General features: G+C 40.5%; 1 protein-coding gene across 2 annotated transcripts in view; it reads left to right on the forward strand.

Moving 5' to 3' along the window:
• CALCR (calcitonin receptor) overlaps positions 1–12,080 on the forward strand; it is a 169,035-nt gene that overhangs the window by 35,274 nt on the left and 121,681 nt on the right. The gene's annotated exons all lie outside the window — the stretch shown is intronic.

Genomic DNA, 12,080 nt, shown 5'->3' on the forward strand with positions numbered 1-12,080 from the left:
AGAAAACACCAATACACTGCATTGGTGTGACTTTGAAACCCTTCCTAGACTGTTAAAGGCAGTCAGCTGCTTAATCTTGGTTGTGAGAGCTCACCAAGAGATCACAAGAAAAATATTAAGAGGAACAGGTATTATGGAGATAAATGAATTGCATCTGCATTGAGTATCCACAGGTGATATGGTGGAGACTTTGCGAGTATTCTGCCCACGTATTTCCAACTAAAGTTTCCTGTGTTTATTTTGCTAGTAAAATACTGTATTCATGGAAAGACATAAGATTCTTGGGATAACTACATGGACACATTACTCAGAAATTCTGCTGTAGTTCTTAGCAGGATGTATTTTTAGGATTATAGCTCTAGTTATACCTCCTAAGTCTTAAGGGCAGATCTTTCAATGCTTATTGAGGAAAATTGCTCTTTGGTTTCAGTGGGAATTTAGCCTCATCAGTAAGCACTGCGAAGTCAAGCCCCTAGAGAGTGCCACTTCATAAATCAATTATAATTAATTCATAAAAAAATCCCAACACCGTAATTCTGATTCAGTTTAGAAAACCCAATCTCATTTCAAGTCATTAGTTACCTAATCATGAAGGAAATTAAAATATTGTTAGAATTAATCATGTGTGACTCAGCAGTCCAAAAGACCTTCAGCTAACAGATCGAGTTAAAACTTTCCTCTAATGCAATATGCTAAACAAATTTGACTGGGAATTGTGTTAGATCAGATCATTGTTTGTGCATGAGCTGTTCTGAGGTAAGTCTAATGTAACCTTATTGATAAGGCATGATGAAGAGAGAGTGTTTCAGATAAAGAAAGTGGTTATCTGAGGAAAAGAAATGCTACTTGAGATTAAAATCTTGCTTTTCCACTTGGGAGCTCTGTTGACAACAGAAGTGATGACAGCAATATCTGTCATACCAAAGCCATTGTAAAAATGATGGAAGCTGCCTCTGCTTTGCAAATGAGCCTTGCTTTTTGTTTGTTTGTGGTTTTTTTTTTTAAGTTCTAGATGCTATTTAATTAATTAGCAGCTATATTAATCTGGTAGTGGGGATCAGTCATGCTGCTTTGGGAATGGTCATATTACTGTGGGCCTATGTCCTGGCCTATAAAGCAGTGGTTGGTTCAGCCATGCTTAGATGGGAACCTGTTGGGCTTCTTGTTTTTGTAAAACTTTGTTCCCTTTCCAGAGGAAGTAGTTGTGGTCCTGTCTGTAAACATGGCCAGAGGTCAAACACACGGGAACTAGCATCTGCTTTGCTTTTTCTGTTATCTGCAGAAATTCTCCATGACTTTCAGAAAGTCAGAATCGACTTGTTTATACAACACATTACAGCTGTGTAAATAAAATATCTTCCGCTAGCAATTACATGGGCATCAGGACAAAATGCAGTGCTGCTGAATTCTGATTGTACTACTGCAGAATTTTCTTGTTTGCAGCCTAACTGTAATGTTTTGCTGTAAGTTTGACTGTAAACAAGAAAATAAAATATCTGATGGGCAATGAGGCTGAACAAGATCTGGAAGGGTAATTTTTGCATTCCCTGTCTATTCCTATTTCAAGTATGCAGCCATTCTACCGCACAGGGAGAGGTTCTTGTGTCTAATGAATTGCATTTCTTTTGAATGAATTCAGCAGGTAATACTTCAATTACATTTTGATATTCACATCTCACTGAAGAGAACGGGATTTGTTCTTTCCTTTTACACTGATGCTGAATTGGATAGTTTTCTATTAAAGAGAAGCAAGAATGTGACATCATGCCTAAAACCCAAATTTACTGCACAGTAGTTTGTATATTCAAAAATAATGAGAAAGAAATGGGCCTCAAATTTGTAATTACTGAAACTGTTGCACTCGTGGGTTGCTCTATTTTCTTTTAGTGCTCACGGAATGACAGCATTGTGGTTCCAGTTCCATTGAATACACATAATTTTCTAGGATGAATAAGATAATAAAGACTTCCTATGAGTGTATGCTTTCTTAATTAATTACAGTTGCTTCAACTAGTTTGCTTTAGTTTATTTGGTATCAGTAACAACAGAACCTCAGCAAGTGTCCGTGCGGTTGAGGTGCCGTGGATTTCTGTATGTGAATTGCTAATGGGGTTTCATGGGTAATATCAGAAGACTTTGATCTTTTGAAAATAAGCTGTAGGATATAGTAAACAGTAGTGAACAATGTGCCAAGAAGATTCACATTCTTCAGTATTTCTGTGTTAAAAAGTTAGATGAGGTTTTGAAATTATGTTCAATACATAGTCTGCACAATATCTGGACTATTATTTGTGCCTTGTATTATATCAAGCAGGTCTCAATTCAGAACTTCATTTTAATGAATTGCTTGCTTTCCCATCAGAAGCAGCTTAACTTTGAATCTGAAGCAGCCCTATTCAGAGGGGTAGAGATATGAACAGCTGGTGTCTGTACATGCAAATAGCAGGCACATGAGACGAGCAATTTCATTAGGGCTTTTCATCCCAAAATTCTGTTCCTGGAAGACAGGTTGTATATTATTACATTATTGTCAGTGTTATTATATTCAGAGATAATCTTCCCCGGAATCTCAGGCCATTTACAAACCCTTTTTCAACTCTGAAATTCTTATATGTATCAAATGCTGGAGATATGCGACCTAGAATCAACTGTTTCTCTCCCAGGGTGAAAGTGGACCTAGAGATCACTGGACCTTTATCCTACTCCTCGACAGCATTTGTTGGACTCCAGAGCCTTGTCCTGCAGAAAAACTGCCTGAGCTACCTAGCATAGGTCAAAACAAATGGGAAAAAGCAGAACTTCATACAGACTCTTCTGTTGGAAATAGAGAAGGACCTTCTACTGTCTTCTCACATGGAAAATAATCTACCTTACCGAAGGACAGGATTATTGTACTACAGGGGGACAAGACACATTCCTTATCCAGTTGTGTCTTACAGAATATTTGGCAATTGAGAAACTAAATAGCCAGATACAGTTCTGTTTCTGGGGAGCTGTTATTTTGCAAGTTTCTGTGGAAGCAAAAGAAGTTTGACCTGACTTTCCTACTGCTGAGGAGAACGGGAGCTTGAATTCCTTTGTGCTTCCCTATTCATTTTGTGAGTGCATGGTACTTTTCATTGTACCTTTCTTTCAAAAAAAATAGTTTTTAAATACAAAACTCTACAGATTTTAAGGATGCAGCTGACTGAAAGGCACTTACAGGTCTAACTAAAGAATCAATATCAGCAGCCATACTTGGGAAATGCCAGTCAGCTGAAGTCCCTTTCTGGTGGCTGTGGTGGCTTTTGTTAGGAGAATTTCATCTCTGTCCAGAGCTATGGGCTTCATCCCACAGTTGGTGAAGTCAGAAAGAGTTTTCCCATTGTTTTGGGGGGTGGATTGGTCCCATTATTCCTGCAGAAATGGTGGCTGGTCCAGATAATTCTAGGAGTAATCTGAAAGCTACCAAAGTCAGAGAAAAGATTCTTGTTGATGTCAGTGGGCTTCAGATCAGGTTTGAGCACTTCCAGCGTAAGTAACAACTTTCACTTATGTCAAGAAAACTGCTTACAAAATATGAAAACATATCTGACAATAGTTAAAACAGTATTTGAACAAACACCCCTGTTTTAGTGAGCTTTTGTTGTTGAGTTGGAAGCTAGCTATTTAGTTTAAAAGGATGCTTTATAGTTTTCCTGAATCATGAATTACTCATGGACTCTTATAGTCACTGAAACAAGTAATTTCTCTATGATTACTTCAGTGAAAAGTGGTGAATTTATCCCCAAAGCTGTGTGCTTGGAGAAATAGCTTGATTCTCTGTCACAGCATGTCTTTCTAAACAGAAAAATTTATCATGAAACTTGAATTCCTCTAATACTTGCATTACACTCCAGTAAATGCTGTGGGCCTTCTTGTGTGAACAGATATTATTTGTGTGAGTAATGGCTGAAAAGACTGAGCCATCTGGCAGCAAGTGACTTCTTTTTGCTTCTTACTGCTTCAGCTGCCTTACTGTGGTAACTAAATGAGATATTATAATTAGCGACCCACCAACACTGTATTCGGTTTTAGAGGTCAAGTTCTGAACACACTTTCCTGACAAATGTTCCAGTGCTGTCTGTGGGAATGTTATTTATGTCAGGATTAAGGCCCATATTTAACTGTTAATTTCATGGCACTGTTGCACAGCCTGATAATAGGGAAGCTCAGAGAATAAAGATGCACTTAGCTCTGTGACTAAACTCTGAAATGCATGTGAAAATTGTTTTCTCTTTTTATAATTACAGCTGGCATTTCAGTGCTCTGTGCCAGCCCTCACTTTGCTTTATCCACACACTTGTTATTTCTTCCTGATATTGGCACAAAAATTGATTTGATCGCTTTCCAACATGTTCGTAGGAAAGATTTCCCATAATTTATAGCTGGTCCTGACAGGGTTACTGAAATGATTGATATAAATGAAATGTATGTATATCCATATAACTGCATTCATTCTGGTTTATATTTGCAGAGGATACAGATAGATCTGTGTTTTCTTTCTGTCTAAACAAACAGTTAAGTATAGTCTCTTTGTGATGCGTGATGAAGAATGGCTGTTACAGCTGGTATTCCTACCAGCTACAGTTTGCAGCTATAGGAGTGATTCATCTCTTGAAAGCCCCCATTTTTTAATCTTTGCTTCTGACACACAGCAAAGCTACCTGTCCATTTCCCGCATCTGCTGCAGGAGACCTGTCAGCATATAAAGCTACCTGTGTCTATCTTAGCAAGTGATTTGATACAACTGGAGAATATCAGTATACCAGAGCAGTTGGTGCTTACCTTTGTCACATCTTCGCTATGCGCATTTTGAGATTTTACTCCAGCCTAGGGTTATTCTGGTCCCTTGACCAAAACTGACCTCTCTACTCCTGCACTTGGTCACCAAGAACAGTGGCAAGTGGGCAACAGCAGGGTGGAGAGCTGGTGTTAAGCAGTAAGAGTGGAAGGAGGCTCCTAGAGGGAAATCTCTCCCTCATGTTGATTTTTAGTGTACACTGAATAGAGAGTGGTCCAGAGACTCCTGCGCCTCCAGGAGCTCCTGGGGTAGCAGATGAGGCCTTACCACAGCACAGATGTTCATGCAGGTGTTCACTGTGACACTGCTCCCACCATTATTGGAGTGGCCTGTCCAAACTGAGCAACTACTGTGTTTGTGTGCTATAAGGAGTCTGTGCAACACTCTGGGCTGGCTCTCCATGGCAACTACACAACCAGCTATCTGCTGTTCCTGCCTGTGTGCTGTCATTCTGTGGATTAGGGCCCCATCAGACTGTACAGCATCTCAGCTAAAGTGACAGAAAATGGATTTCTCCTCTCTCTTACAGGACCCACCACCCATTCCTGATTACTTACCTGCAGTTGTGCTGGTTTCGGCTGGGACAAAGTTAAATTTCTTCAGAGTTGCTGATATGGTGCTGTTTTTGAGTTGTGCTGTAAACAGTGCTGATAACACAGGGATGTTTTAGCTGTTGCTGAGCAGCACTTGTAACGAGTAGGCTGGGTGTGCACAAGAAGCTGGGAGCGGACATAGCCAGGACAGCAAATCCCCACTGACCCAAGGGGTATTCCATACCATGTGGCGTCATGCTCAGCATCTAAAATTGGGGGAAGAAGAAAGAAGGAGGGGAACATTCAAAGTGATAGTAACTGTGACACATGACAGAGCCCTGCTTTCCTGAACATGTCTGAACACCTACCTGCTGATGGGAAGTTGTGAATGAATTCCTTGTTTTGCTTGGCTCATGTGTGCAGCTTTTAATCTACTTATTTAACTGTCTTTATCTCAGCCCATGAGTTACCTCATTTTTACCCTTCTGATTGTCTTCCTTGTCCCACTGTGAGCAAAGTGAGCGAGTGGCTGTGTGGTGCTTAGTTGCCTTTTAAACCATGACAGCAGGCTACCCATCAAAGTCAGGAATTAAAGCAGTTCTTCACTTTACATCCTTACCGCAAATTCCTGTCCGTTCCCCCCCCAACCTCTCTGTAGCAACTAAACGATGTGCACCACGGGCTAGGAGACCTCAGAAACACAACTGTAGAAGCAGTGCTCCCCTTCTGCACTGTTCATTGTAGTTTTCATTGCAATGAGATGTAGAGGTTTAGGGAGTTGCACAGGGGAAATATGTCACCTTACCACAGCTCCTGTGTAACTTGCGTACCATATGAAAGAAGAACATCTCTGTTTATCTGATTGATTGGTTGGGCAGGGATGAGATCCACACAGTTACTGTGTGTATTGACACTATCCCTATACCATAAAGCATAAAGCCCCATGTTGAAGGAGAGGAAGATCGTATGAAGCACAAGCCTCTGTATGGGACTCTAGCAGGGGTGTATTATGGCATGTTGCCTCCACAATTGGACAGTCACTGGCACATAGCTAGACACTTGTACAGTCTGGGGCTAGGAGGTGAGCTTCTGATATAGCTAGCTGTCCACAGAAGGGTTCACCCACAGCTTATAACCACAGACTGTTTTTAAAGGTGAAACAGCCTTGTAACATGCATCATCTCTTCTCAACCATGAACCAAGTGCCAGAAACCTCATGTAATTCCCATTCCACTATAATGACCTGCACAGAAAAATGGTATACTGACCCAGATTAGACTTTTAGGCACTGACACAGAGATCTGTTGAGGCAAAAGCACTGAAAGCAAGACAGAGAGGTCCTCTTTTCTATACTTTTGTAGTGATCTTATGTGGGATCCATGGACAGGGTCCCAGAGTGGCACTGGGGAGTGTGTTCACAGCTGTGATGTCCTGTATCACAGAGGCACAGAAGTACAATTGGGCAACATCATTAATGATCTCAGCGGGTGACCTATGCAAGCTGTCCAGAATAGGGACACTCATGCCATGCTGCCTTGGAAACCTGGCTGTTGCCCTTACTCATCAAGAACTCTTCAGATCCTTTGACATTTAAGGTTGTTCAGCATATCAGTCCTCTTCATGCATCAATCATGACGTAACCCTCTGAGACTGCCAGTGCTTAGCCTGCTACTGAACAGACTTTCAGCCCTTTCATAGCACAGGTTAGTTTCAGCTGTCTGGATCTTCTGGAATTTTGTATCTCTGCAGTGCAAAAGAGGTAAAGACCAATAGAAGAAGATGGAAAAACCCCAAGGTTTTCCATGACGGGATCATAAAGGGTGGATGGACAGCAACTGATGCAGGGAAGTTAAATAAGAATTCCAGTCTAGGACTAGAGAAGATGGAGGAGGAAGGGGTGCTAGAGATTCAGAGTCTGATAGTTGTTGATAAATACAGCAGCACGTATGCAGCATTTGGTTCATTTTATGAGAGCCTCAGGTATGGCAGAAACACTTGATGGTTTAAGAACTTTTTGATGTTCATGTATGTGGGGTAGGACTTTTTTACAGTGCAGCCCACTATTTGGATTGGACCTTTAGGTCCTCTTCATGGGCAGGCATGCTTTTGATTTGCACTTAGAGCACAACTTCTGGTGTACTTTTCTCCTGAAGGAGAAAACCAAACAGCTCTGCCAACAAAACTGACATATAGTAAGTGGAAATATTAACTGGATTTGTTTCATGAAATGTTTACTGCTTTAAGCTAAAATATTAATGCTGATTTGGCCAGTGGGTCCCTGGACTGCCTTTTTGTGCAGTTGTTGTGGATCTCTGCTCTTCTCCCTCCCTCCCCCTCCTTTTTTCTTTTTTTCTCAACTTTCCTGCACAGTCTTCTATTTATCCTTATCCCAACTGTTCTAGTCTCCCAGTATCCTTGTCTGCTTTTCTTGGCACACTAGCTCTTCCTTCCCCTTGTCATCCATCTTCTGATTCTTCTTTTTTCTTATCTTTGCCTTCTGGATCAACAAGCACATTTTGGAAGTGTTTTTTTTATTTTTCATTCTTTCCTCAATGCCTGCCTCTTCTTCCTCATGATGGTGTTTAGCCATGCTCATCGGGTGCTCTTCTTTGCCAAACCATCTTCCTCCCCTTATTCCATCCTCAGGTCTTGCCTGAATTCCATCATGATTTCCGGCTGCATCTGCAGCGCTCAGGCATTTTTTTTCCCCCTGTGGGTTCTCTCAGGCAACACTTCATACATAAATAGCTCCTATCAAGTACCCACTTGATGGTAAAGTACATCCTGCAGCTTCTGCATTCAACCATCTGCAATTATTTGGTCTCATCTGTTGCTACCTTAGCTGACATTATCTTTTCTTCCCTCTGTCTATCTTGTAAAGAGAACAACAAATATCAGACACGTCTCTTTGCTGCCCTCTGCTTAAAGGGTTCCTGTCTTCCATGTCTGCTTGTTGTTTTAAACATTTTGTGTAGGACAGCCTGTCTCCCTTGTTTAGACCTGGCAATTAACTGCTTGCTTGCTGTGGTCAAGCAATATGATTTGGGGTTTTTTTTAAATGTCTTACCTGTAAGTCTTGTTTCTGCTTGCAACACACAACTCAGAGCTCTGCAGACTACAGCCACAGCATGCATCCTGCAACCTGCAGATGAACAAGTCATGAGAACAGGGTTTTTTTCACCACAGACAAGTCCAGTGCAAACCCTGCTGTTGCTGTTGACACTTTTGCATTTGATATTTTTACTGCACACTTGTGTGGTTGTAATAATAGCTGGGTGACCTGCCTCATTGCAAAGTTATGGAGAAACTATTTTGTACTGCTGGATGTGCTTCTTGTCTCATAAGTAAATAATATAAGTAACATTGCAGTTAAGAAATAGATAACCTTGGACACTGTTCTGTTCACATGACTAACAATGGATGTTTTCACATTGGATTCAGAAACTAAACAAATAATTTCAAAAACAATAGGAAGAAAATAATTTAAAATATTAATTTATTGCCTAGAGGCATGATGTCTGTCAGATTTTCATTGGAAAGGACTTTTTATTCTGCAGTTGATGATTTTTATGTGATGTAAATTGTCTGCATAAATACATCTGCTAATACTAGCAGGTTTTGCTACCTTAAAAAAATGCCAAAACTTCTAAGAACACGTTCTTAAGTTCTTTCAATACACACTTTAAATATTTAAGTTTGATAAATTGGGTTAGTAGTTTAAAACTCATGTTTTGTGATAAGGGAATACAGCTAATTTTCTTCAGGAAAATGAGAAAATTAAGTCTTCTCTTTGGAGACTTCCTTAGTTGTAACATGGCTATGATGATATTCACCATTTAATAATGCATATAATTTATTTCAACATGACTGTGACGGCTGAGATATCCAAACTGACAATTCATAACGCATCAACTTAATTAACACTTACAGCCCTCTTTGTGAAAATGAACAATTCAGCTGAGTTTTGGAACAATAAGGTGATTCTAATTCAAACTGCATGACCTAAAAGAAGTCAGAAGAATGCTGAATTATTTCACTAAAGCCCACAAAATTATATTGTAAAACTTTAGCTTTAAAGCAATTAGGAGCCATAGAACTACAGAATCACATCTTAGTTGAGGTTGGAGACATCAGGAGGTGTCCAGTAAAACCTCTTACAGTGTGAGCTAGGAGTTCATGTTTCTCAGGGCTTTCTTCAGTTGAGTCTTGAAAATCTGCAAGGATGGACACTGTACAACCTCTCTGGGCAACCTGCTCCAATGTTTGACATTCCTCACACTGAAAAAGTTTTTCTTACATCCTGTCAGAAACTCTCATTTCAGTTTATGTTCACTATCTCTTGTCCTCCTACCACCTTGGTGTCTCTCTGTTGAAATCACTTCAGTTCATTAGCACCTTTTTTTCAGTTGCAAACCTGAAACTGTACACAGTATTCCACATGTGATCTAGCAAGTGCCAATTAGAGAGTGATAATCCACTTTCCTGGATCTTTTGTCTGTGCTTAGTACAACCCAGGATGCTGTTGGCCATCTTGGCTGCCAGAGCATGCTGCTGGCTCATGTTCAGCTTGCTGTTTGTCAAGATCCCCAGGTGCAGGACTTTGCATAGATTATCATCAAATTTCATAATGTTCCTGTCAACCTGTTCCTCCAGCCTGTCTAGGTCCCTCTAAATGACAGACCTGCCCTTGAGTCTGTACCTCACAGTTTTGTATCATCTGCAAATTTGATGGGTGTGCACTCAACTGACATCACCTCCTCCAAGTCCTTGATGGACATGTTGAACAGGACAACATGTTGTGGTGTTCAAGGCCAGGTTGGACAGAGCCTTGAGTGACATGGTTTAGTGTGATGTGTCCCTGCCTATGGCAGGGGGGTTGGAACTTGATGATCTTAAGGTCCTTTCCAACCCTAACTATTCTATTATTCTGTGATTCCATGACAGGTCCTGATATGGAGTCATGCAACAGTGTAGTTGTTACAGGCATGCACGTAGCTTATGGCCCATTAACTGCTAACCTCTGAGCCTGACAATCCAAGCATTTTTTTGTCTATCTAACTGCCCTCTCATCCAGGCTGTTTAGTTCTAACTTGATTACTAGACACACTGTGGAAAAACTTGATATTGAAAAGTTATGCTTACAATAATGTCATAGAATGAACAGTCAGCCTTCTTGTCACTATACCTTAGGGCTAGGTTCAGGCAGCACACTGAATGTGAGAATGTGCAGACAGGCATTGTTTCCCAGTGAGGATCTGTAGTTGGGATACTTTCTTTAGATGCAGACACCAGTGTGCGCTTTTTTTCCCCTACTGCATCCAAGAATTGATCAGGGCTAACACCCTTTAAAATGTTCAGAACTCCTCTGTCTGTCATTACTACACTGTATAGAATCCAGGCTGCTTCTTGTAAAGATTGGTGGCTGCAGTGTTTCAATACAGTGTCATGTCACCTATTTGGAGGTGATGATAGTAGTAAAGATGCACTGGTGTGATGCTAAGGCTGGATTTCCGTGCAAAGAGCACGAGAACCAAAGGTGGGCCTTCATGTATGCAACTTGGGAACAGTAAAGATGAGCCCTGGATTTTAGTTTGCACACATTTTCTGTGTTACTGTTTTGGACAGTCCATACAAACTGTAGGAATTGCCCAGGATTCTGAAATAGCCAAGTAGGTGACCTCACTACTCCATCTAGCATACAGTGGCATATTCCTGTAGGAAGAATGTAAAGTATTCCAGTCTAGAACAGACTACAAACTAAGAAAGTATATGTTTTGATTTCCCCAGGAAAAAAAAAAAAAAATCCCCAGGAAATATTTCCCCAGGAAATATTTCTCCATATCATTCAATGTGGTTTTCCTGTTTCTCTTCCCCATAAAACTACTTAGTGAACTGCCTACTGAAAACAGCTTTGGGTCCAAACTGTACCCTGTGATCTGCACCAAAGGAGTCTCAAAGTGTTAACTGATGTGGGTGAAAACTGTAAAAGGGTGTGTTCAAACAGATAAGAGGAAGGATGGTTTCAAGCCTGTGCTTGCACCATACACTGGTGCTATTTTAATTACAAGTACAGGTATAATCACTGTTGATCAGGCTTGAACCTGAAATAGGCACCTAGTTGCTTAGGCATGTCAAGAGCTAGATGGTGAGGACCAACAGTTCTAGGTATGTGGGAACTTGTAAAACACGTAAGAATGTGAAGTTTAGATACTTCTAAGAAATGCAATTTTATAAGTCTGCAGTTTTGCCAAAAAAATAAATCCCTAAATTCCGGCTTGGTCCTGATTTGGGTATCTAAATCTTTTTCTGACAGTTGCCTTATTGTCCAGTTCTTTTTCCCCGATATGAGTAGCCATGAAGACAGACAGGCAGTGTGTGCTTGTAAACACAAGTCAAAATCAGTTTTCCAGCAGACCTGGGTGAAGTTTTGATAAGGACTCTGCTTGTGGTTTCCTTTTCCTACTGCTTCAGTTTTGTGGTTGGCTTTTGGTTTTCCTTTACGTGCATCTTTATGAACTTCAGTGTGGAAATGCATTTAAAAGTCTCAACAAATGACCTGTAGGTGTATTTAGGTGTATTTCTAAATTGCCAGTTTTCACTGATGAAACAGAAGATGACAAGACTCTTCGTATATGACAACCCTTACTGGGTAAGAGATTATTAGATCAGGAAAATATTTAGATCAACTTCCACAGAATAAAAGCCTCTGCCAGATAGGACTCTGA

This window comes from Neopsephotus bourkii, unplaced genomic scaffold, assembly GCF_033783945.1.
Source record: "Neopsephotus bourkii isolate Nb327-2 ecotype Australia unplaced genomic scaffold, CSIRO-AGI_Nbou_v1 NB_479, whole genome shotgun sequence".
NCBI lineage: Eukaryota > Metazoa > Chordata > Aves > Psittaciformes > Psittacidae > Neopsephotus > Neopsephotus bourkii.